The sequence below is a fragment of the Camponotus vicinus genome, unplaced genomic scaffold (genome assembly GCF_025532165.1).
Source record: "Camponotus vicinus isolate PSW18456_S1 unplaced genomic scaffold, iyCamVici1.0 SCAF_1, whole genome shotgun sequence".
NCBI classification, from domain to species: Eukaryota; Metazoa; Arthropoda; class Insecta; order Hymenoptera; family Formicidae; genus Camponotus; species Camponotus vicinus.
This window is the reverse complement of record NW_028141945.1, coordinates 32,023,208-32,049,859: the sequence shown is the minus strand read 5'-3', so window position 1 is coordinate 32,049,859 and position 26,652 is coordinate 32,023,208. Positions and strand designations below refer to the sequence as shown.

The window sequence follows — 26,652 nt, the reverse complement described above, 5'->3', positions numbered from 1 at the left end:
TTTTAACGATCAAATATTGTGATAATAGAGACTCTACATTTTTTATATAGAATATAAACTGATTTTGATATATATGTATTTTAAACCTACATTAGTAATTTTTTATGAAATATATTTTAATATGTTTATACTGAAAAAACCTAATGTCAATTAATAAAACTTACAGAAAAATTGATCTTTTTTTTATCAATAATCGAATAATAATTTTGGATAGACCGTCTTAAATTATTCTATTTCGCGCAGATTGACACGTTGTTTTTCATTGGAATAAAAAACTTCTGGTTTAATGACCGTGGCGCGAGTCTCTTCGTCTTCTCGCTCTGATTTTTGTCGGATCCTTCCGTCCGTTTTCTTCCCCTATGTGTGTACATCAATGTCGGTGCGTATAGGTGTACACGTCGTGTTCAATTTTATGAAGGAGAACGTGTGGGGGTGCCGACGGGGGTGGCGACGTTTAATAAAGGGCGTGGGCATGTGTACGTGTGTATATGCTAGGGGCGCTAGTTAGCACGGCGCTTGGCGCCGACGACGACGTCGCCGTCTGGACGCGTATAGTCTCCTCTCGACGTTCTGCACCGACGACCTCGTCTTTTAAAGCACACACTGACGCGCAAACGATGCTTCTTTAAACAGCGAGCCAATGTAATACGAAATAGAGTAACTTGGCGTTTAGTTGACGCGTATATCGATACACTGTGAGCATTACTGAAAGCTGAAAAAGTAAGAAATTTAATAAATACTTATCACCAAGATGTCGTGCACACGAATCTGGGTTGGAATATGATATGATACGATTACTGTAGAGCAGAATAAATAATAAAATTTCTCTTGTTTATGTCTCGAGCTCTTGTAATATGTATAATAAATAAAATGTAAAAATAGGCTCACTCTTCAAGATGAAGATAAATCATGAGAAATGTATTTTAAAATTATATATTTGAATCTTCATGCGATATGATTTTACTAGACTTATTTATTATATTTTTTTATTACAATATCATAATTTGTGATTATATGCAATTACATTTCTTGAAATTTTATTTTTTCATAATTCGTTCATCTATCTCAAATTTTTTCGAGCAATGGATTGATTTCTCCATTTTTAAGAACGTTTATCATCCGTATAAATTATTCAATTCCTGGATTACGATAAAAATTCAATATTAATTGAAGTTTTGTTCCATCATGATTATGAATGTTTGCTCGATCACCCGATATATCTATATTTTCACTTGAGTAGGTATCTGGTATACTATTGCATACTTCTCTTTATTAGCCGTCAGTGGTAAAGAGAGAAGGTCGGTCGGTTTGCACGTAATCCAAGTTAACATTCGGGGGGATTAGAACTTCCTCCCACCCGTTCTCATTCGTATATTCTACCCCGCTTTGCCCGACCCTTCACCGCAGTTCACCGTATTTAGTCAGCAGTAAAAGCTTTAATGAAAAGGATCTTGGTTTCACGAGGCACTAAAATCGGTTATATTGGCAGTGAGAAGAGAGGTTCGAAGGCCCTTTATTGAATAAATGCGTTTCCTTCTCCCCTTTCCCCTCTGATAGTGTCTTTTCTCCCTTCTCCCTTCCTATCTCGCGTTTTGAAACTAACAAAATTTTGGATTAAAAATATTTCGAAATAATGCACTATAACTGTTCGAAAAGAAAATCTAATTGAAAATTCGCAGTTATCATGTGTTATAATATATAGAGAAAAAAACATATCTGCAACAATGTTTTGTTGCAGATATGTTTCATCTTCTTATTTTTACAAAATTTAAGCACACCCTTTGATCGCAAAGTGTTAAGTTTTTAAAGATTCGTGACAAGATAAATGCGTGAAAATTGCGATTTGTCAGCTAGTTTCTAATATAATTGCTCGCGCCGGTATTATCGCACATCGTGTCGTTTGCGAGGATGTACAATTATGATTATACAGAAACGATAACGTTACAAATCGGTGGATATGTCAGTAACGGCGCATCGGCGATACAGCTCAGACATCGAACGCTCATTATCGTGAACGACAGCGACAACGTCGTCTGTCGATTGTAGTTCTTCACGTTTTATCCCCCACACATGTGCTTATGGATTTAACGACATGTTCTCATCGTTTATTAAATTAACGATCAGTCGTGAAGCTCACCTTTATTGGATGCTTTTGATAGAAGGGCAGGAATGTAGTATGAGCAGAAAACAATGATGGATTTAAACTCGATGCGAAGCAATATTTATAATTCGATAGAAACATTATTCGCTATTATTCGTTTTTATAATTATTTTTTAATAATTTTTTGAACATAACAATAAAAAATGATATGTGTGTGTTCGCGCGTACGCACATACGTCTTTATATATAATTTCTTTTATAAATTAATACTCGTAAATAAATGTAATTTTAGATTCAATTTTAGATTCAATTTTTAGATTTTATTTTAATAATCAGAGGTCAGATTCTAAATATCTGACCTCTATAATATTAGCACACGATTTCTTACCAGATTTTCTACATAGCTAGTAGAATTCTAATTCTTCCTTAAACAATTTTAAAGTTCCTGATATATTTAAAAAATAATTTTAGCGATTAAATATAAAAAATTAGAGATACAAAATTAATGTTAAAATTAATATTAAAATTAATAATAAAATTAATATTAAAATTAGAGATTATTTTTTGATAATTTTATGAAAAGTTTTATGATACGTTAATTAGGACTCCAAGAAAATGATAGAAAAAAATTGTAACTTACAAAAATCTGGAAAAATTATAAGAAAAATTTTTTTTTTAATTTATTTAAAACTAGAATTTTTAGAAAACATACTGTATCAAATATAACAAAATTCCAAAAATGGAATTAATCTCATACAGAGAAAAGTATTTGTTTATAAATCCATAGGAAAGCGGATTAGATTCGAGGTATTATTTGCGACATCATACGTTCTTAGAAGATTCTTCTAAAAAGATTTTATGGCAATAGTTCTAAAAGCATGTGTGCCATAGTGTCAAAAATATAGAACGAGATGCAGTTTCCGCATTGAAATCAAATCGATTCTTGTCTAATTGACAAAAAATATTAAAATATTAGAATTAAATGTAAAAATATAAAAATAAAATACAAAGAGAAAGAGAGAAAGAGAAAGAGAGCACAAGTATTAGAATATCTGTCACAAATTTCATAAATATTATCTATCTGTAAAAAAACTATGTATTAAAACTAATTAATCAATATTTTGACTATTTACGATTCGCTTCACACTTTATAAGAGTAACTGTTTATATGGAATAATTTTTCATCTATATTATCAAACTATTTATTAAAAAATATTCAAGATAACAGAATAGGTCGTTAAATTTTTTAATTATTTAAGCCGTAAATAAATTTTTTTCCTTAATAGACATTTCGTGTATCCTACTGAAAGAAATGTGTGTGTGTGTGAAATGTGTCAGTTATATCATAAAGTAGAAAGATTAGATTCAGAGCCGAGATTCCGTTATACTCTTGATACTTTAGTCACTTGCCAAAACATTAACGTCACCGGAATGGTCGGAACATATCTTCCCTTTTTATGCTCACTTGCAATTTTGGAGATTCGTCAAAAAAGCGACGTAAATTCGTTCCACGTATCAAACGCGAAGACACGATCTGGTAAACCGGTGAGTATTTCAAACGCGACGTACAAGAAACGGGCGACTAGCTAGCTCAAAGACGGACAGCTCTCGCGTGGTAAAAAAGAGGAAGACCTTCTCTAGGAGAGGAGAGTATTTCATCGTTCTTTCGTGGATTTTTTGCGGCAGATTCTTGCCAAGCCTTGGCCGGGTATTACCTCCTTTGAATCTACCTCGAACAAGGCTTGATCTTTAAGACGCTCGGAGGTTAGTAATTTGTGGATTATACGAGCGAGGGACGCGATCGCGAAGGGGGACAGGGAACGAGATAGAGCATGAAGAAGCTCGGGGCAGTAGAAAGGAAAAGAAATAGCGTCGCGTTGGTGAACTCGGACGAACGGTAGCACCCTCGTCTCTGTAATTTTCTGACCTCCTCTCTCCATCGCGCACCCCCTCTCCGCTCCCCTCTCTGTCCTGTTTTCACCCTCGCCTCTTCTTAGTCATCGCGATTCAGCCGCGAAACTTTTCATTGGGATAACTGTGGCAATATGTTATTTGTAACGGAAGGTATATCTTGATTTCGATGGCAATTTACGCTACATTCTGCACGTCATCTTTGATGATCTCCGGTTCTGAATAGATCCAATAATGCTGGAAAGATTATAAAGAACGTACAAAGATTCTCGTTTTCTGAATGTGTTAAATAAATTAGTTTTTCTTCTGTCGGTATTTTGGAAGGAGATGAATTGCAGTGAGTTTATATTCGTTGATACTGTATCTTCTTGCGACAGAAAATTACGGTACTGGATATATAGTAATATTAATATATGGTAACACACAATTGCCGAGTTGCCGTTATAAAATATACGGTTAAAGTTTTTCAATTGTTTACAAATTTCTTCTTCTGTGCGAGAAATACAGCATTTTTTATTTAATCAAAATTGAAATACGATATTGTTTGTAAATTCTTTTTCTCCGAAATAACGTCCATAAAGAAGTCGTTTTCTCGTTCAAATTGACGAGGGACTTTAGATGTGTCGGAGAGATTTCGTTTATCACTTTTACAATCAGTGAATTTATGGATTATTCGGTACACAACGACGGGGAGGAACAATGGTACTCGCGGGAATAGCGATAGGCGTAGGAAATGTATAGATAACTCCCAGCCTTATAAATATTGCGATAATTAATGTATCGGAAACGATATATGCATACCCGTTCCTCATTAATTTCAATATACATTATTAACGACGAAATACGCGCGTTATTTCCCATTAATTCCTTAGCGGCTTAAGACACTGGAATATTTAAACATTAACTTTCTTTTACTCTGTAGTAAATATCATCTTTGCTTACTTATACTTAATATTTCATTTCTACGTTATTTATTTGTAAGTGCTGGCAGTTATCTGCAACTATCAAGCCGGCGATCACTAAGTACATCAATGACATTATCGTAAAAAAGGCGACCTCACACACACACAAACATACACATACGCAGACAGGCCATCTTGGCGCGAGTGGTCGCAACAGCAGGAAAGAACAATCTTCTGGAAACATATACATTACGCCTTGTTAAAGAGTATAGCGGTCATTTCTCCCCGAGATATCCTGTAGGCGGTACGACTGGTAAATAGGTTGCATTTAGAGGCACTCAACGCGCAGCGTGTGGCCCGTCCAAAACACGCGAGAAAAGCCGCGTGGCGCGCGGATTGACATTATCGGTGTTCTCTCTTCGATGTTCCTTCCGAGTCACAGAAACCCTCTCGAATAGGGTGCCTCCTCCTGCGTCCCATAAGTAGCGCAGGGGCAATTGATTCTTTTATTGATAAAGAAACATAACGTCAAGTTGATGTCACGATTGAAATGTAATTGTAGTCACATATGTACGTTTGCAACGTAATAAGTGCATAATTATAATGATCAAAAATTTATCTCATTTTTATTTTACTTTTATAGGTTTCAGTTTTTTTTTTTTTTTTGATAATTTTTTAGAGTTAGTTTTCTCGTTTAATTTTAATTAATTGAAATCTTATTTCTAATAGATATTAATTTCATCCATTTTATTATTCAACTATTATATATGCGTATAATAGCTGAACTATTCTTACATATGACGAATAATAATTTATGAAATACGATTTTATTTAAAAGAGTCTTATTCCGGAACATCTCAATATTCTTGTTCATGTAGCAAAGTATTTGATATTTAATTATTTTAACGGTGATGATTTAAATTATTTATGAAAAAATCAATTAATCCATCCATTGTAAATTTTGTATTTTCAATGTCTATTCCAGAATCCTTTAAAAAATCGATTTTTTAATCGATACAATTTAAAATTAAATTTGTTGAGGCTAAATTAAATAAATTTCCGATTGTATTTTTGGTTTGCGTTGAAAAAAAAAGATTTTCCAAAAAATTCAGTATAGCCCACGATAATTCTTTATATCACAAAAAAATATCGCGAAATACGGTAGCTGGTTGCGGGTTCGTACTGTGCGCGAATGGCCGGGTACGAAAGCTACAGGCACAAATGCATCAGTTGGTATTGATTGCAGCAACGCCGGGGGCAGACGCTCTCTCACACCGACATCACCTCGTACACGCATGTCGTGCGTCGCGCGCGCGCGCACAAAATGCATCGATGTAGAGAGTAAGAGAAGAAGAGAGGGAGAGAAAGAGAGAGAGGAAGAGAGATAGAGGAGGGTGGGAGGAAAGGGGTGGTATATAGAAGACGGCAGAGACAGGGATATATAGGGTGTGCAGTAGGGCCGATGTTCCGTGCGGAGGTCACGGAACGTCAGTGATTGACGATGCACGCATGTCATTCGCACACACACACACATACACGCACCTCGTACGGACGGACGTACGGACGTTATTCTCGCCCTCGTTCTCGCAGAGTGCGCGGGATCAAGGACGAGCACGTCCGCAGGAGTAGACACCGAGGGAAAAGCCCAACAGGCACAGGCAGTCACATACGTCGAGCGTTACTGACCTACTTCAAGCTTTCGATCCTCTTTAACGTCCTTCTCGCTCCTCGCCCTTTCTCTTGCGTGGCCTCTTTGCATAGTTGCACGTTGTATGCCCGGTTTAAAAATAATTATTCGTGATACCACATTATATATATACATATAATCTTTCTCTTTTTTAATATAACTAAAGAACTACCCCTGTACACCACTGTAAAAGATTATCCTATTTTTTAAGCAGTTGCAACTATCAGAGAAAAATAGTTAGAATAAACGTAATTTAAACAGAATTTTAGTTCGATAAATCTTCTCTTTCTCTCTCTTTCTCTTTTGTAAATATATTTTTTCGTATTATGATCAAATTTATGTGCGAACACGGATAAATTTAATGGGAGAAATCTAATAAAATCGTATACATTTATAAAATTTCCGGAATATTAATAATTATTGCTTTTGAGATTATTACTGTTCAAATAAATTGTGTGTTCGGATAAGTGTGACTGGCTAATTTAATCTGACAGAATTTGCTATGGGTTTGCAATTTTGGTCCATCTATAATTAATACTCGCTTGTACGGATGCTATCATCTCTCCATGAGATTCTATTAAGTCTAACGGACATACAGACTAACGGATATGTTCGTGTATGTGTATCTCTCGCATAGGGCGATCTACGGAGCTGAACATCGTACGGTTGTAATAGCTCCGGTCCTATTGACTGCAATGTAATAGGCTCGACATTAGGCTAAATTGACATATCCATAAATCTCAATATGTTATTTGAACTTACAATGTAGTTGGCTATTTATAGTATTGTATATAATAATACCATCATAATACAATATTTAAATAATTTGATATAATCCCTCTTTCTTTCTTTTCTGTGATAAATTATATATATATGCCTATATAAACTTACATTTCTTTAAAAATATTTAATTTCAAATTATTTAAATTTAGTTGCAACTAATTTTTTTTTCAACATAAATGCCGATGAAAGATATATGCATTATTCTTTATCTTTGTTTTTTCTTATTGAGTCCTTTCTTTTTTTATGAGATTAACAAATGTTTAATCGTTACAGAATAATAAAAACGTGAAATGCGTTTTATTTCTTAATTTCTCTTCTTTTATTTCTTAAATTCTTTTTTAACGTAAATAATAGCAAACTTAACAAAGTAGGAATCTGTTATCATTTATATTGTTTCAAAATACAATCGTTTTATAACATGCCCCACATAGAGAAGGATAATATCTTGTAGCGATCACGCAAGATTGGTATTGTTTGCTTATCTCGCATTGAATCACACGTAATCTGTACTAGACAGGTCGCCGCTCGATTATTAATTCAGTGTTAACGAAGTGGATAATCACAATACACATCAATGATTATTTCGATGCTATAATGATTATAGTAATTAGTTAGATAGAGTTGAATTAGAGACTTGCGCTACGTGATATTCAATACCGATTCGCTAATCTTTGTACCAATAATTTCGTTCAATAATCCACGTCAGTGGATTATTTCGATGCTATAATAATGATTATAGTAATTAATTAGGTTGAATTAGAGACTTGCGCCATGTGATATTCAATACCGATTCGCTAATTTTTGAACTAATAATTTTGTTTTATGATTTGAGCTAAATTTATTTTTTTAAATAATAACTTTTTTATGGCCTTCAATACACAATAAAGAATTGAATTCAACTTTTAATTTGTTCAAGTTGGATCTTATATTATTTATAAATTTTAATATTTTAATAAATATAAAATATTTGTAACACGCTTTATCTTTTATCTGAAAATAATATTGTCTTATACTAAAAGTGTATTCTTTAATAAAATTATTTTAAAGTGTGCCATCTTTCAATAATCAATATATATATATATATATATATATATATATATATATATATATATATATTCATTTATTTAATTAATTAATTAATTAATTAATTAATTTATAGTGATTATTGAAGGGAACACATTTTGAAATAATTAACGCAGGTACACACACATACACGCATGCACGCGCGTGCGCATCGCACGTATATTTAGATTTTGTTAGACAATAAACGAAAAAGTGAATTTTTATTTTACTAGACTAGTTTAACTATGTGTATATATTGTTGGAAAAAGGAAATATTGCAGATCAATTTTCTATCAATTTTTTGTTGAAAATAGCCTAATAATTTAAAACGCATTTCTTTAAATTATTCATTTTATACTATTAAATTGAGAGCCTTCCATGTTACTTACATTTTTCGCAATCAGGTAAACGATACAATCGGGATTACGAAACATCGCGGTAATTTGTAGATATTAATTCGCTTCTCGTTGTATCTCAACGGCGCAAGTAGCGATAAAGTCGTTATAATTACCGTTGCTGGGAACTTTGTCTCTCTGAATATTCAAAAGGTATGAACAGTCACTGGTAAAGCGCGCTGCTCTATGGCTCGCGCTAAGAGAGTTCTTTAATTAACCTTCTGAAATAAATCGGACCGTTTAAGCGGTCGCTACCTTCAGCGCCTAAAAACAGACAGAAAGACAGAAGCGAATTTGTAGTTTTATTTTTTCATTCTACCGACTTTCTCCTTTATATTCGATTAAACTTGCATATTTTTTTGCATCAGGAGTAATGCACGATTCGAATTTTATCCAATACGTATATATCCCTATGAGTTTGGCGAAAAAAGAGATAAGCGGAGGACGCGCATTTCGGTTTTCCGGCGAATGAAAACGTAGTGTCATCTGTTGCTCTCCGCGTTGGATCGCCAACAAGTGGTATCAGCCGAAATTTAAGGGGTCGAGAAAACTCGAGTCGACTACCCCTGGCGTTGTACCATTACCGCCTCACACCCGAGCGCCGCACCATCGGTTCCCTGCCCTCTCTCGTTCCGCGTTGCAGCCACGTCGTGTAGGGAAGGATCTTTGAACGCGCTTCCGGGCTTTAATTGTGTTCCGGAAAGAGCTTCGCCGAGATCCTCTCTGAGTGGACATCCGGTCTAGTAATAGCTCGCGAAAAAGAAAAAGATGTACTTAGTTGAGCGACTGCAGTTTCGATAGAGATAGTCACGTCTAAGATTATTACGTGATCGTCAAATATCGACAATATCATTCTGGAAATAATATTATTGTATTAGTATGTACATGAGTATATTTATATGAATTTTAGATATATGCAAATCAGTTTTGTGTTGATTAATAATCAGGCAGAATTTCTTTATATAATACAATAATAAATAGAGATATAAATTGATTGTACAATATACGGTTGATGATAAAGTACTAATATCATGGAAATAAATTATATGGGGATAGGACGGATGATGAATGGAACCAAATGAATTATGTGTGTTTCATGTTTTTACAAATTAACGATGTTCAATAAGCATAATAATTACAGCAATGATAAACAGAAATTTCAATATCAAAATATATAGTATGTAGCATTAAAACAAGCAACAAAACGCAACAAATATCTTTTTTACTTATTTAAAAATTATATAATTATAGTATAACGAATTTTTTTATTAAATCATATACAATTGCGTTTATTTTAGAAAAATTTAATATTAATTAATTTAGAATAATATTAGAATCCATTAGTACTAATATATTTACTAACTATTCATAATAAAATGCTTTTTTTATTCAAAAAATTCGACATGGTCACTAATGTATTAATCTCTCTCCCAAGCTCTGTCTATTTTATAACTTAAAGACTTATTTGGCGAAATTTATTCCATTATCCTCAAAATTATATTATTCTCAAATCTCGTTATTTAAAAATACAATGTGATTCAAGAAACTTTGCGAGGGATGAAATTGCGAAAAAAAGGACGAGGACGCTATACTGTCTCAATCTTATTTGATCTGGTAGCGAAGCTTTCGAATCCTATGACTAGTCGCAAGATATATTGCGCGAACGCTGACACTCGCGCGATGCATATAAAACTTGTGCGAAATTCAACGACGTTAATCATAACGTCACGACCACCCGCCACGACAAACTATCGAGGTGCATACGTACGCAGGTTTGCACCCTTGACAAATCCTCTTGTCCACAGAGTATTCCTGCGGTTTATCTGCATGCAAACGTGCACATACACACACACATTTGCATATATAGGCTTACGTGCACAAATGTATTCGCGAGCTGAAGTATAGCCGTGTCGTTAACGCAAACAGGGCCGATCGATAAACTTCTTTCATTTTAATCTTCAGTTCAATTTCAACGTCGTGATAAATTTAAAAAAAAATTCTATTTCGATTATATTATAACAAAAATAAATATAAATTATAATAAAAATAAATATAAATTATAATAAAGATAACTCTCCTTACATCATATCGAACAGCATATTTTAATATTGTCGCGAAATAGTTTTAATTAAATTTATACGTCGTATTTAAGTTCTCAGTCAGTAAGCTTGTTAAAAGATTACTTTCTCGAGTTTAAAATTAAAGAGTTTTATTTTTTCTACTGATTTATGTTTTCTGCAAATCTAATATAACAATGTCATTCAGCAAAATATCGAATTATAATAATTTGGTATAATCGCATATGCTACTAATTTTGATTACATAATATATATTTCACTCTTAAAAATTTTATAATTTATTTTATATATTTGCTCCTCTAATTTTGGTGACATAATATATATTCCACGCTCAAAAATTTTATAATGACTGCAGCATTATAAACATTTGCATCGCTCGGCTATGAATGACAATGGGTTCATATCACTATAGTGGAATAGAAAGGTGATGTTAGTCTGCGCGGAATATTCTGCCATGAAAATGTAGGTCAGTTTATCTGCGTGGAATATTCCGCTTATTGATGTGGAAATTTTCTAAGTTACTATCTGAAATAAAAACAATAATAATATGTATAATAATACGCGATTGAAAACATTAATTTAAAATATTTGGTCCAAATTTTATCTTTCTGTAATTACGTTAATTTTTGGAAGAATATTTTTATACATGTTTATAAAGTATATTGTATACATGTGCACATTATATATGTAATGTTATCATTATATTAATGCAATGTTATAAATATTTTTATAAGTTTTAAATGTTGACGGCTTGTGCTTTAAATGTTGTTTGCTTTGTGACAGGATATATTGCTCCATTTATTATGTAAAAATATTTGATGTTGACGTTGATGTGACATTACGTATAATGTATGTAGATTTATAGTAGATAGTTAGACGTGACAAAATTTGAACAGATTTATAAACTCCACAAACAAATTGTCATTGTTGGGATCAGAAACAATTATCACTGACAAATTCAATTATCTTTCAAGTATCAGTTCGCGTATGCAATATTAATATCTCTTTATGTTACCACGTCTGCCGAAAATTTAACTTCTTGTGGAAACATTTCAAGTTGTGATGAAAAAAAAAATTTATTCTTTCGAAAGCATAAGAGCAAATAAAAATTGCACTTTGACCACCTTACTTATTATTGCCGCGAAATAGCAGAACTATTTGCCCTGTCTATTATAACAAAAGTAGAATTTAGATCCAATAGAGAGAACGTTCATAAATGGTGGATCGAAGCGACAACCAATAGTCCTCCTCTTGCGGTTGATAGCAAGCTGCAAAATAATCATGGACGTAATGCTCGAGGAAAGGGGGAAACGAGGAAGGTGTGGATGGCACTTGTTCCGAGAGCGGTCTGAGTGGTCGAGCGAAAGGAATGGGAGATCGGAATGATCTAACGCGAAGGGGCGGAAGGTAGTGGTGGACGACGAAGATGGTCGTGCGAGCCGGCGGAGGGAGAAAAATCTTCGGACGGGTTGTAGGAAAGGATGAAAAGGCGAGCGCGATTCTCCGTTCCCGGGAGGGAGAGATGACGGGGATCGAGAGGGATGAACGCTAAGGGTGGGAAGGCAACGCGGCGCGAAGGGAGGCAGAATGAACGAATTACTCGCGCGGCGCAGGCGCCATTTTGCAAACACGGACGGCCATCTTGTAATGGGTATGTGGGTGCGAGGGGGTGGTGGGAAGATAATATAACCATTCCTGATATCGAACAGCGCTTCAGTACTTACCGAGACAGAGACAGAGACCTACGACGTCATCAGGAGCTGCTCCTGTGCGGCGATCGAGATCGCGGTTTTCTCACATCTTTCTTTCATCATCGTCTCCTTGATTTCTCTCAATCATCACTCACAGACTTGACGTGGATAGTCTTATATCTCGTATATCGCCGATGCGACGTGCTCGCTCGTTAACGATCCATTTCTTTTTTCCTTCTTTTTTTTTCTTTGGTGCTTTCAAAGTGACGTCCTCGCGTCAGCGATTGCTTTCAGAAATCTTCAAGTTGAACATCACGAGCGAATCCTACAATTTCAACGTCAATTCAGAGAGTTATAAAACATTTTGAAGCTTCGCGCATGACGAATGCACTTCACGGGTCACGGTTTTCCGAAAGTGTGCGTAACGTGTATTATTTATTGCATCAAGGATGCTGCGCGTATCTGCTGCAAATTAGGTCATGTCACTCGCGAACAGTCGATATCGTGCAATTATGTAATTAATTGAGGTGAAAACGGCATGACGTTGCTTTGATATCCATCTATTTTATGTTCGTCGACAAAATGATAATTAATTTCAGTAACAGACACATTATACGCGAAATTAAATCTCTTTCGAGTAGTTAATTTATTTATAAGCGCGTGTAGAAATTACACACGTACCTGTTGCACGCTGCATTTTTAATATAAACCGGGATTCGCGACGGGTTGAAAGTAATGTACAATGTTGACGGTAATGCCCGTACGTTTTCATCTAGCTTCTGTGTTTGTACATACATGTAAGTATACGATGAATTTCGTCGGAATAAAATGGCATAGTGTGCAAAATGCATCGCCGGTGACAGTGCGCGGCTATAATATCGATTTTTCAAACGCGACGACGGCGACATCACGACCAGGATTTTCGATGCACACACACGAACATCTACTTTGTCGCGAGTTAAAATTCACGAGTCGCAATTTGTCATCTTGTTATCGTTCGATTCGCGTAAATCCGAAAGTAATTCAGGAGAATGGATTCCCGACGAGCCTGTGCTAATTAGGAATCCATCTCGTAAGTTACATCTCTCGTGTCGCTACCTGTTGCGCGTTACTTTCCTGCAGGAATATCGTATCGATTCAATAGACACTTTTTTCCCACATACGAACACGCCATTTACAAAGGGCTTTTCAATCCGATTTGTAATTTCCACGGAAATATTTGTGTTTTTCATTCAATAAAGAAATACAATTTTAAAGAGTATATATTATATCATGAATTATTAAATATATAAAATAAATTATATATTGTTATCCAATTTATTTATATTTATTGGAATTAAAATTGATTAAGAGATCGTTGCGTAAGCTATATATACTGTTTTCTATTTTATTTCTATTTTATTTATCCATATATTTGGGGAATAATAGAAATATTTGTTGAAAACAAGTTTAAAACTAATGATTATATAAGTTTTTAAACATAAGTAATATGCAATAATAATAATTTGATTTAAATTGTGTATAGAAATTCGAGATATAAAATATATATCGGCAAAAATATATAAATAGAAGCACATATATATCAGTAAATATCTATCATTGTTAAATAGTATCGCGAAACATAGTAGAAAAACAGTTTTATCTGTACAAATACAAACAAACACATCAATAAACATATTATTACGAATAGTTTTGTCTATGAATCTATAGAGAAATATACGAAAGAAAGAAAGAATATTGTATATGTAACTATTATTCCGTACAATTTAATTTCTCTCTCTCGTATTTATACGACGTTTCAGCGTACGTTACAACAGTAGAACTCAATTATATCGTAGCATAACGTAGAATGCGTATCTCGCCCTCGTGTGTCATTAATATGTAGTCTGTACATGCTGCTGCGGTGGCGGCGACGACGACGCAAGTGCGGCATGTCGGCAAAATTAATTCTACATTGTAGACGGATACTAAGTGCCTACCTGTTGCACTGTGCGTGATAGGACGATCGCATTTTGAGCACATCAGAAGCGCGGACGATGAAAGACACCCGGCGAATGAAAAATTTTACGCGGCTATCCTATAGGATTGACGCGAGCATCTTAATCTTAGCTTCGCAATTTGTTGCTCGCGATTGCCAGAGATTTCTGAGATTCTCATTCGCAGGATATATCGCGACAAATGTAAGCAGATGAGAAAGATTTAGCAGTCTCATTTTTTAAACGGACGCTTTTAGAGGTTGCACGTTTGACAAAATCTTGCTGCTCGCTTACCAAGATTTAGATCCAAGATAAATCGTTTTTCCTCGTATTTACTGCAGTCAATATTTGACAGAAAATGTTGCAATTCTATTTAGCATGCCGTAGACTTGATATTTGTTCAAGTTTTTTGAAAAACCCTTTTTTTTCTAACACATTTCCGAGCATATATTTACATATAGAATATTTATAGCGAGAATTGAATTTTTCTCTTTGATTTCAAGCCATGCTCGTTTTCTCGTTTGATTACACTCTGTATAGCTTTATAGGGAAGAATGTGTCTATTTATTCGCAGCCGGTAAAAATATACGTCAGCAAGTAGCTCTCAAATACGTCAAGAAACGTTGGTGAGAGAAACTTCGAGATGACTTACTCCGTCTGACTTACGTGATGGAGACGCATACTGGCACACCTGTTGCACGTTAATTCAAGATAAGGGAAGAGAAGAAAAAAAAAAGAAAGATCGCATTGTGCATCTCGGTCGGACATTTAAACAATTTCCTTCGACTTACGCCCTTGCGTTACCTGTTGAATTGCACCGTAGAATCGACAAATTTGAGCAAACATCACCACGAACTCTGCTTTCCGTCAATCTTTGCAGTTTAGTTTATTTATCAAGCAACCGACAGTAGTTTTGTAAACTGTTGCTCGGAGCTATTGACGTTGGCAAGTTTAAATAATAGTGTGATGCTATTGTTCAATTATTATTTACGTGGCAAGGATAAATTGTTGCAATATAACATTCAATCTCTTTGTGTATGTATCTATCACATATGATAAATATATTACATTACAACATCAATCACTGCATTCGAGCACGTTCATAATATTAGATGCACATTAATATTTAAAGTAGATTATTTTTTTTATTCAAAATAAATTATTCATCACGTAGATGCGTGTTTTTATAAATTATAAGTCTCATAATTTAATTTTTATATTTAAATAATTTAAAAAAGCGCTTCAAAAATATTATTAAAAAACAATAGGTATTTTGAATGTTTTTTGTTGGTTCGTTAAGTGATTAAATTTTAATCAACAGTTGACGAGAATTATTTATACCACGAACAAACAATCTAGGACAATGAGACATGACAAACTGGCGTTTCCGGATTTATCGCGATTCAGAATCAATCGTCCCTAACAATGTGAAAAGTAAATTTTATCCTAAAATAATCAATTGCTATTTTATTATAAGCAGCATCAAATGTTCCACTTCTGCGTGGAGGGACCACGATATTTTGGTGAGTGCTAAAAAATGCATGCACATATTAGATTTAAGATTTCAGATATAAATACATATAAGTTTGGAGTAGAGAATTTTATGAAAAAGAGTTCACCCATTTACAAAATTCTCTAAAAAAAAGGAAAAGATGCTTATTTCATTTCTTTATAAAAGATGTGTGTACAAAATTTATAGAATTTTCTCAAATAAATGTAATAAATTACTTTGTCGTATTAGTAGGCGGGATTTATGAAGCTAAATGTGCTCGAAATTTAAAAGAGTTAAAAATGATCAAAGCGGAACGAGCGCGAGACCGTAATGTGCCATGCAAAAGTAACCAAAATGGAACGTGACCTCATACGTGATTTTTACGAATGACATTACAGGTGACCTCTTTTGCATAATGTATGTCATACATTACTGCTAAAATTCTCAGTGCTACGGTGATCTAGCCTAAAGCTGAAAGCTTTAAGCGTGGAAAGAATAAAAATCGCGAAATACGGAAGAATAAGTATATACAAGTGCAAGATATTCTTTCCGCGCGTAGAATCCTTATTCGTATCTTGCTCCCAATAAAAGTAAGAAAAACATCTTTTTCAACCGTGATTGATACAAAGAAATGCTGCAATAGGATATAATACAAAATATATACTTAATCGTTTTATAAGTATATATTTTACAAACGTTTCTTGCTTTCAAAATTTCAACTAAATTTTAAATTTCGTGAAAAATTTTAAATATGTATTTATAATAATAATTTGTATACATTAACGAAGTTAGAATATAATTACTTGGGCTTGTAAGTTATGTGTGTGCGTGTGGATTAAATTCTATAAAATAATGAACAGTTAATGGTATGTTAAATTAAAAATAGTTTAGATCAATGAGAGGCAAATTTCGCATGCCCATGTACTTTTACAGTCAATTTTCGAAAGGGGCTTAAGACACGGATGCCGCTAACTAAATGGCGATAAAGTTTTAATTGCAACAGAATCATGATTGCCAGGGCCATTTCGTATACGTCGTATACCAAAGGAACGATTACCAACCATACCTTACGCCGGTTTGGTCGTTTGACGGAGCTTTGCCGGGAAAATTCATTATACGATTAGATAATTAAGTTAATTAACGAAGAGTAATGGAAGACGAGCGTCTTATCAGTCGTAAACTTTATGCTGAAACCGCATCACATCTTAGAAAGTTATTACTTTGTCCCTGAACATTCCCTTCGCATTCTTCGGATCAATTTTATTTCTTTAACGGTTGATTAGCAAAAAATTTTCATAAGATGTCTCTTTCAAAATTATATTTAGCGTATTAATATACATTAGAATTATGTAGTAAATTATATTTAAATGTACATCGTGTGCAACACGCATAATTGAATTTCCATGAATGAAAAAAAAATAAAAAAATAAAAAAAAATAAATGCATGTACAAAGTAGAAAAATTTCGAAATGCTGGCACAATTTGGCAGTCTTATTTAAGCGTAATCAAAAATATATATTGTCTTTATAAGTACATAATGGAATAAATGTTTCCTTTGTTACATGTTTTTTGAATTAACTGTTATTTTTTATCACTGTTATTTTTTATTTTATTTACTGCACTAATTCTAGTTTTCTATTCTAGATTTTTAAAATAATTAAGATGTGCAGTTTCAGCATAAAGTTTACGACTGATAAGACGCTCGTCTCTTCTTCATCAATTAATTTAGTATTTTTCTATTCTAGATTTTTAAATTGCTGAGTTTATAAAATTTTTATATATCTACACGCGGTGTTACTGTTCACTAATTTTATTTTACATTTATAAATCCAAAAACTTGCATACAAAATGAAGATATAATGTAGATAACAAGTAGAAATATTATTAAATTGTGTAAACTAGTATATAAAAATGTAAGTTTGAGTATTTTTAATTTTTTAGCACAAGAAAAACACACAGTAAGTTTACAGAAACGTTTGTAATTCTATGCGCAGCTAATATAAAAAATAACTCAAATTGCACTTTGTCGATAAAACGATTTCGGGATCCTATTAACGAACATTGTATATACTCAAATTAGAAAATGCACCAAAATTACAGATTAAATTCAGCGATTAGATTCAGCGGTCACGTTTCCCTGATGAACTAAAATGTAGCTTTCGCTGCACAATTTCGCACGATTTAAATTCAGATCGTGCGCGATTAGATTAAGCATTTATTCTGAATTAGACGACTAGGAATTAGTTCGTCTACTTGATATTTTTAATCGATTTCGATTATTTCGGGGAGGCTTATGCGATACGGAACTATTTGTCGATTGTTCTGCCTTAATAACGGCGATGTAATATATAGCGAATGCACACGACATATATAACCGGATAATAGTGCCAGGTTAATTCCGCTTGGCGGCAACATGAATCCGTTTTTTTCCATCTATTTTGACCGAATTGCAATCGGCTCGATTATGGACGCATTCAGATACCAGCACGATGTTTCTCGCTGTGAGAATTATCCCTCTTTCTCTTTTTCTCTCTGTCACTTCCTTTCTCTGTCGCGTTCATTTTCATTTGCGTCCGCACACGGAAATCGTGCCGTTCGATTAAACTCGATACCCGTGATGCATCAATCGACACGAGAGTAAATCGCATACGGCGCTAATTTATTAAACACCCGGTTTTATCCGCGTTCTATGTATGCGAAAAATACGACGTATGTCTTTGAATTCCGAAAGATGAGTTTTAGTAATAATTTGACGTTTTTCAATAATACTGATTTCGAATGTACACAGAAAAAAAATAAGTGTCAAATCAAAACTTATATATAAACTAACGCGTTTATTGTTTCGTATATACGCAATAATTTATAATCTTCTTAGAAGAATTTCATAATTTTAAATTTCAATACAAACAATATTATAATCTTATTTTAATATTGTAATTGTCACCTCAAGAATATATAATTGTTTAATTTTACTTTAAGAAAATTATAATCTTTGATTTAAAAATGTTATTTTCTATCTAACATTGTTTCTTTTCCATTCAAGAAAATTAAATCTTAAATCATAAGAATATATTTTTCTCGATTAAACTATATAAAATGACTTCATTCAAGTAAGCAATTATTCAAGCAATTATATTTTTCTTTAATTAACGTAATATAATCTCATTTCAAAATTTCCATGTTAAAACTAAATATATTTTCAAAACAAGAATGTCTTTTTTTTCTGTGTATGGCTCAACAATATAGAGTGTCTTAATTCTATAAATATAACTTTATACCGTGCAAGCTCTTTATAGAAACATAGTTTTACCCGTATTTGATAAAGGATAATGCTTTTCATTGCCGCGCTGCGATGCCAAGCTTGCGTTCTCGACGCAAATGTATGCATCACAATAACGTGCTAGCGCATATATATCGCTCGCTGGCACCCGTATGCCTGCCAAATACACCCCCGGACATATACCGCTATTCAGAATATATGACATCATTACTCCCTCTGCGTGACTCATCTTTATCTCTCAAATTAGGGCGAACCGCATTGAGTGCATACTAGAGCAGTTAAAAAACGATGCACCAACTGGCAAAAGGCGATGCCCCCTTTTATCGCGAGAAAAGTAGGACAACGAGCATTAAAATCCTGTATTTTATGATTGTATGATATATTGTTCGCCTGTAAAATACTTCTCAAGATTAATTATGTAATTTTTTAAAGCTTAATTTCAATATTATGAGACTAAATTTGTATTAGGAAACTAAATATTATGAAACTAAATATTATGAAACTAAATAAATTTTTTTTGTTGACAAGAGTTGGAATTATAAGCGATTGAAATGATTCCTGTTTGCAAATCGCGAATAATGAACGCGATGTCCCTATATTTTCTCTCATACTGAATATGAGACAAAAGTTAAATATCAAGCTCGAATCGATGAAAATTAAATATTGTCTCCTTCATGAGAATTATTACATCGTAAAAGTTATATATTCATTCCTCAAAGTACAATACATTGTATGCATTATGAGTGTATTTAATAGAATATGAATTACTGGCAATGCAAACAGCAGTGTGCCATTTTGGGAGAGATTGACGTAGATTGGGATAACGAAAATTACCGAGGCAAACTGTGCGCGAGACTGTATATTAGGAATGAGTCGATATATACATCGTGAAATCGGGACGCGGCTTAAATGGCCGGTGGAAGATTGCATACAACGGAAGATGAAGAATGCGCGTGTCGGTGGTGTTCTTATCCGAGTGAAACTGCATATACGGGCATACTCGACAAAAAAAAAGAAATACAGCAACGGGAATAGTGTGGTGGAACACAAAAGATACAATAGGCGGTGAAAACTTTTCTGAAGGAGAAAAAGAACGGGGGAGAGAGAAGGTAGTGTGTTGGGGGATACGATATTGAAACGCACAGGCTCGCCGAAAGAATTCAGGTCAATGGAAAAAGGCCCGGCAGGAGTAGTATGGCAATACTCTTTTTACCGCTTTGAAGTTTTCTTCGGAGTTTCTAATCCCTTTTCTCTATTCGATCACTTCAACATTTTCGACTTTTAATGTCGCGGAAAGTCTCGGCGAAACACTATTGCGTTTTCTTCATTCGTTGTCGCTTACACGAAGAATATTACTTCATGTCTTATTGATTTTCTGACTGTATCTTTTTCGTAATAAACAATTAATAAAAGGAAATCTCATGTAATATATGTACGCATCTTTTCTGCATTGATTAAGATTTAAAAAAATATTGAGCGGGATTACATTATATATATTATATTATATGTAATCACATTTTTTCCACTTCTATTTAAAGTGTTTTGTGCGTGTTTTGAATATAGAGATAAATATGAAAATTATATTTTTTATAATTATGTTTATACATGTATAAATATCTATATAATAGTCAGATATATTGAAGATTCGTGTACAACATTTTCATGTATTCATGGGACTAGATAAACTTTAATGCATACCGGTGTTTTGCATTGCCGAAGTTATCATACACGTGTAAGAAATTACACCTGACAGCGTATACATATTTATAGGGATCGCTCCGTGGACGCGTTATACGTGCCGCCGCTGTGCCTGTTGAATTTGCCTGCCTAACCAATTTCCAGAGCTTTTTACCTGTTGCTCCAATATAAACCATATTCAAATATCTTCGTGCGTTATCTCTTTTCGATGATAAATATTGAACGATATATATATTTATATGTGTGTGTATGTTGTTTTTCTCGTATAAGAGAGAATGAAAGTAAAATTGTAGGTATAGTCTTTCAAAGTTTTAATGATGATCCTTTTGAGCACACAAAATGACAAAAATAAAAGTGATAGAGATCCAAAAAGAGATATGACATGTTAATTTTATATTTTTGTTATATGAAAATTGATAAGTAATTTTTTAATATTAAAAATTAAAAAAATATTTGAAAATGAATTTTTTTTCAAAATTTTTTCTTAAGTCGAAATATTTTTTATATTTTTTTAAATTTTTCATTTTAAAAACTTATTTATCAATTTTCATATAACAAAAATGTGAAATTAACATATCATATCTCTTTTTGGATCTTTACCACTTTACATTTAATTGGTGGAATTTTTTAAAAATGTCTTAAAGGAAATTCAAATTTTTTTAAAGAATGATCATGACTCTATCAATCACATCAAAATTCCAAAAATGAAGTACTGGCTTCGTAGAAGTTATTAAAGCTCGATTCTTATTTTAACCGATAATGCATTATCGATGTTCGATATAAGATTTCCGAAACCGAATACCGCTTTGCAAGAATCTCGATGCTCGATAATGCCACCTTATCGTGTTACGTTTGATTTGACGCTAAAACGAAGAAAAATATATTCAAGGAAGCAAGAGCTATCTTTGGTTAATCCTCTGACCATCTTCTATTTTCTCCTTACGTTGCGGCCATTCTACTCGAAATATTTAGAAATGTACCAATAGAAGAATCGATTTTTTTATTTGATATAATTTTTTCTAAATGTAGAGAGATCTAAAATTGTAGGTACAACTTTATTTTTAACAGAGTAGTTAAAAATAACGTTATTTTAAAAAAAAATTTTATATCATTTTTAATTTTTACGTTATTTTATTAATATACAGGGTGAGTCAAAAGTATGTTTTAAAAATTTGTGAGCGTGTTCCTGGATAAAAAGGAAGAACAAATGTTCATATGAACATATGGTCGCAAATGCTTTGTTGTCGAGATAATGGACATAAATCAGCAGTATCAAATAATGCTTTATTTGAACGTTTACAATTTTATTATTGTTGTTTGTTTTTTTTTGTTTTTTTTGGTTGGTAGTGTGGTTTGGTTTGGTTTTGGTCATGCGGACGTCGTGCTCAAGCATGTGTTGAAAATGATGGAGGACATGTAGAACATCTCTTATAAACAACAATAACAAAATTGTAAACGTTCAAATAAAGCATTATTTGATACTGCTGATTTATGTCCATTATCTCGACAACAAAGCATTTGCGACCATATGTTCATATGAACATTTGTTCTTCCTTTTTATCCAGGAACACGCTCACAAATTTTTAAAACATACTTTTGACTCACCCTGTATATAACTATTTATTCAATATTTTAAAAACTTTAATGAAGATTATCTGAAAAATCTAATTCCAGGAAAATTATCTTGATTATTCAATCCTTGAAATATTTCGAATACCAGAAAAGAGAGTCTCGACAGTTTAATAGTCTACCATCATCTTCTAAAGCATGCCGTAAATAACAGAGTTAATGCGTTTTCAAGCAGCAGCTTTGCCAAAATTTCGAGATCAATAAGCACTATAAGAAATGTGACAGAATCCGTTTCGAGTTCCGGTACTTTCGAGGATCTTTTAAAGTATCAGCATTTAAATGTGCAAAAAATTTAAATGCACTTAATACATGAAATATAAGAGTAAAAGATATGCTCGATTTTTTTTAAATTGCTTCTGTTGAAATATTTTCTTGTAGAAAAAAATATTTTAATATAATCATATATTAATATATATATATATATATATATATATATATATATATATATATATATAAGTTATTAATAAGTATATCATTTTTTCTTATATTTTTACTTGATTCTAGTCTCTTCTTAAATCAAAAAATGTTATATTCCGTTAAAATAAAGAACTACGATGTAATAAAATTGGTCTAGAGTTACATTACATACATGCAGTTTATAATTTCAGACAAAACGTGTGTCGCTCGGCTTTTACAGAAGCAGTTTGCATACATGTTATGAACGGATTGTTGAGGGAGGAGGCAAGAAAAAGGACTCGTGCGGGGGTTGCGCGAATCAAGTTAAACTTTAATCAGGCATAAATGACGGCGTGAACGTAACTTTTAACAGACCAATAAAAACCGGGAAATGAAAATCGTCAACGCGAGTATCGTGTACCGGCGCTGATAATGGCGTCGCAATGCAACGGATGGCCGTTTTTACTGGTCGCGTTATCGTTATGTCGCTTCGTGCCGCGCGGAAGCCGACAAAGGCGCCGCACCGACAGATTTATGGATTCTACCGCCGACTGGAGAGCCTTTCCAGCGACGCTGAATAATTTTTGTTGGACGCGGTTCTTTCGCGGGAATTCCGGCTAGCTGGCGACCGAAACACGACGACCGAACGAATGACCGATCGATCGTTCCGCGTCGTCGCTTTGCTATAAGGAGTAATGAAAGCAGAAGAGGGCAAGGGTGAGTGGGAGGGTAATATGACATGTTGATGAACTATAACTTTACAGATATCGATTATTAATACCGAGACATAGTTTACAACATATCTTCGGTTACATGTTCGCGTCATATTAATTATTACGTAGCCGAAACTTTGGTAGAGACAGAAAATGAATTGCATATTGTATTCATTATTTATTCTATACATTTGTCATTTGTCATTATGTATTTTTACTTAATCGAAGGTAAATCTTTAGCCGTTATAATGATTTTAAAATAAAAGAAATGATTTTTCAATTATTTTTTCTTGCTTTGATGCTACATATTTTTATAATTAAATGCTTAAAAAATATATGAATGTTATTTTCATAATTTACTTGGAAAATAAGTTATATAAGTACAGAGAAAGAGAGAGAATAAATTAACTTTTGAGATTAACATTTCTTATTAAAATTTTATACAACTTTGTGTGAAAGAAAGAAGGATAAGATGTTATATATAATACTTTTTCTTCGTTATTAATTTAATATTTTCTACTAGAAATTTTTAACACGATTTCATTATTTGTTTTATTAATTTAAATATTTCTATTTATCAGGAGTTTTTTTTGTATTCTAATATGTGTATTTTATATATAGTTAGTTAAAATAATATTAATATTGATCTAATATTTGATAATATTAGATGTATGTAGCGAGTATATACAAATCTTTTTAAAAATCTTTAATAACTTTTCGTATCTCAACAACTATTGTGAATTTTATTAAACAAAAGACTCTCTTATCTGTTGGCAAATGAGTGCATATTATACTTTTAATAGCATTTCGTGACCGTACAATAATCGCGACCGTTACGCTACTTTGTAGAACGATTTTGTTTCACATCGCATGCATATCATAGATGATCTAAATGGTCGATACAACAGCCTTGTAAACGTATAATTAACGGCAGCGGTGAATATTTTGATATTCTCTTAAAACGATGCTTCTATGAAGTTTTAATAGCGAAAATTTTAAAGTTGTTATATGATATGATTTATATTAATGAATAATTATAATCAAAGATCAAATACGTAATATAATTTAAAATTATTTATTTTCAATAATGTTCCAATGTAATAAAATTTAACAAAAAAGAAACAATATATATTTTCCCTCTCTCAATAATAGATATATATTAAAACAATAATAAAAAATCTATATCATCAACAGAAATTTAATGAAATTCGCTGAGCAGAAATATGATATTTCGCTCTTATTATAGAATACTATATTAATGTCATTTTATCGATATAATATTCATCTATGATTGAGATACAAAAAATACACAAAACTACAATATGAATATCGATAATCTTTATATATTTTTATTTTTTTTGTCTACGTTTGTATTTTCTGTTGTCTCAATTTTATTGTCTTATTTGCCTAAGAAAACTTTTACTTTTCTAGATAGTCGCATATCGTTTTCTGTATCCAGGGAATTCGATTAAATGACACATTTATCTAGAAAGTCTAAGAAAACTACAGTTCGTATTTGAAAACTTTATCTGCTAGAATAGCATGGTATTAATTTGCAGCATCTTCGGTACCTACCTTACTACTTAGATCCTTTTGCTGCTCCTCACCTTGTCTTTTCCTCTCTCTTTCTCTCCTCTTCTCTTTGGTTGCGACTCTTTGTGCTCGCAAGCTTAGCCAAGGTAGATGGTAGTCAAAGGTATATCACTTAAAACTTACATCCTAGCAAAGTCCGTAACTTACATTTGAAGGCAGGGATAGAGTGGACCAACAGAAGACCAAAGGCTTGTGGTATCCTCGGGGGTTGCTTCGCGGATATAGCAGATAGACGGTAGCAACGAACAAGAGAGAGAAAGAGAGAGAGAGAGAGCATGGTCGTCCCTCTTTAATTTGAAACACAGCGTGCACTCGTCGCCTTTGAAGCAGTCTCGCTTAGTGTCGTGTAAGTAATCAGTTGAGTCTTCGTCCGGCGTTGCTGTTACAGCGTTCTGCTACTTGCATCCGCATTGCCTCGGGACTAGTGTTCCATAGACTTCTTTTTTTTCTGACGGAAAGAAGATGGAAATCTGTAAAAAAACTGGTCATCTTTTCGTCTACTAGAAGTTCTGTAAATTCTGCGCTGCATAGCTAGCATGTCACGTTTATGATTGAATCTTTTTATAAATTTGAGAAGGAGACCATCACTCTCTCATATCTAGATTCTTAATTATATATAGTTGAAATTAATTATAATCATGAAATTTTCGTCGTCTAATATTATTGTAGAAGTTTACTTCATTTAAGTTTGGAAATAACTGAATAACTGAATAACGTCAGCACATACATATTAATTGAATATTATGCTAATCATATATACTTAATCATTAATGAAATATGTCACAGCAACGATAGCGCACGCAATCCTGGTGATAAAATAACGATTCTAGTAGCAAGAGCAATCGCTTTCGCTATTTCTTTCCAACGCGACGCGATACTGATGTTAACCTGGGATTTTTCCGCGAGCTGTGTTTTCGCAAAAAAAAGCACTAGTCTCCGCGGACCAGGACGTTCATCGATCTTCCGTGAATCACCGGACCAACTTATAGTCGCGGTATTCCCTCTAGTCTAACGCAAGTCTGACCTTTACCACTGCGCCCAGCGAGACGCGTCTCTGGAAATCCCAACGGGGCGTAAGGGGGCAAGGAGTGGGAGGAGGAGCGTGCGCAAGAGGGAGGGATCCGGTCTACCGGTTTCTTGGAACAAGTAAGGGGAAGGACGCGGCCTCTTGGCCGTCGTTCCGCTTTAATTTGCGACATCGTGTCGCACCCGTGTCTTTGAAGTAGTTTTGTCCTTCGCCGCACCGTCGCGGTCCGCAGGGAAAG

The 26,652-nt window shown here is 33.4% G+C and overlaps 1 long non-coding RNA gene across 7 annotated transcripts in view; it reads left to right on the top strand.

Annotated features, from left to right (window-relative positions):
• LOC145961178 (uncharacterized) overlaps nt 1–26,652 on the top strand; it is a 154,882-nt gene that overhangs the window by 2,314 nt on the left and 125,916 nt on the right. Inside the window, exon 1 of one of the 7 annotated variants that reach the window (XR_014435584.1) lies at nt 15,865–16,109. The exons of the other annotated variants lie outside the window; for them this stretch is intronic. This is a non-coding gene — a long non-coding RNA (uncharacterized LOC145961178). Of the gene's footprint in view, nt 1–15,864; nt 16,110–26,652 lie in introns of those variants that run through there. 7 annotated transcript variants of the gene reach the window in all.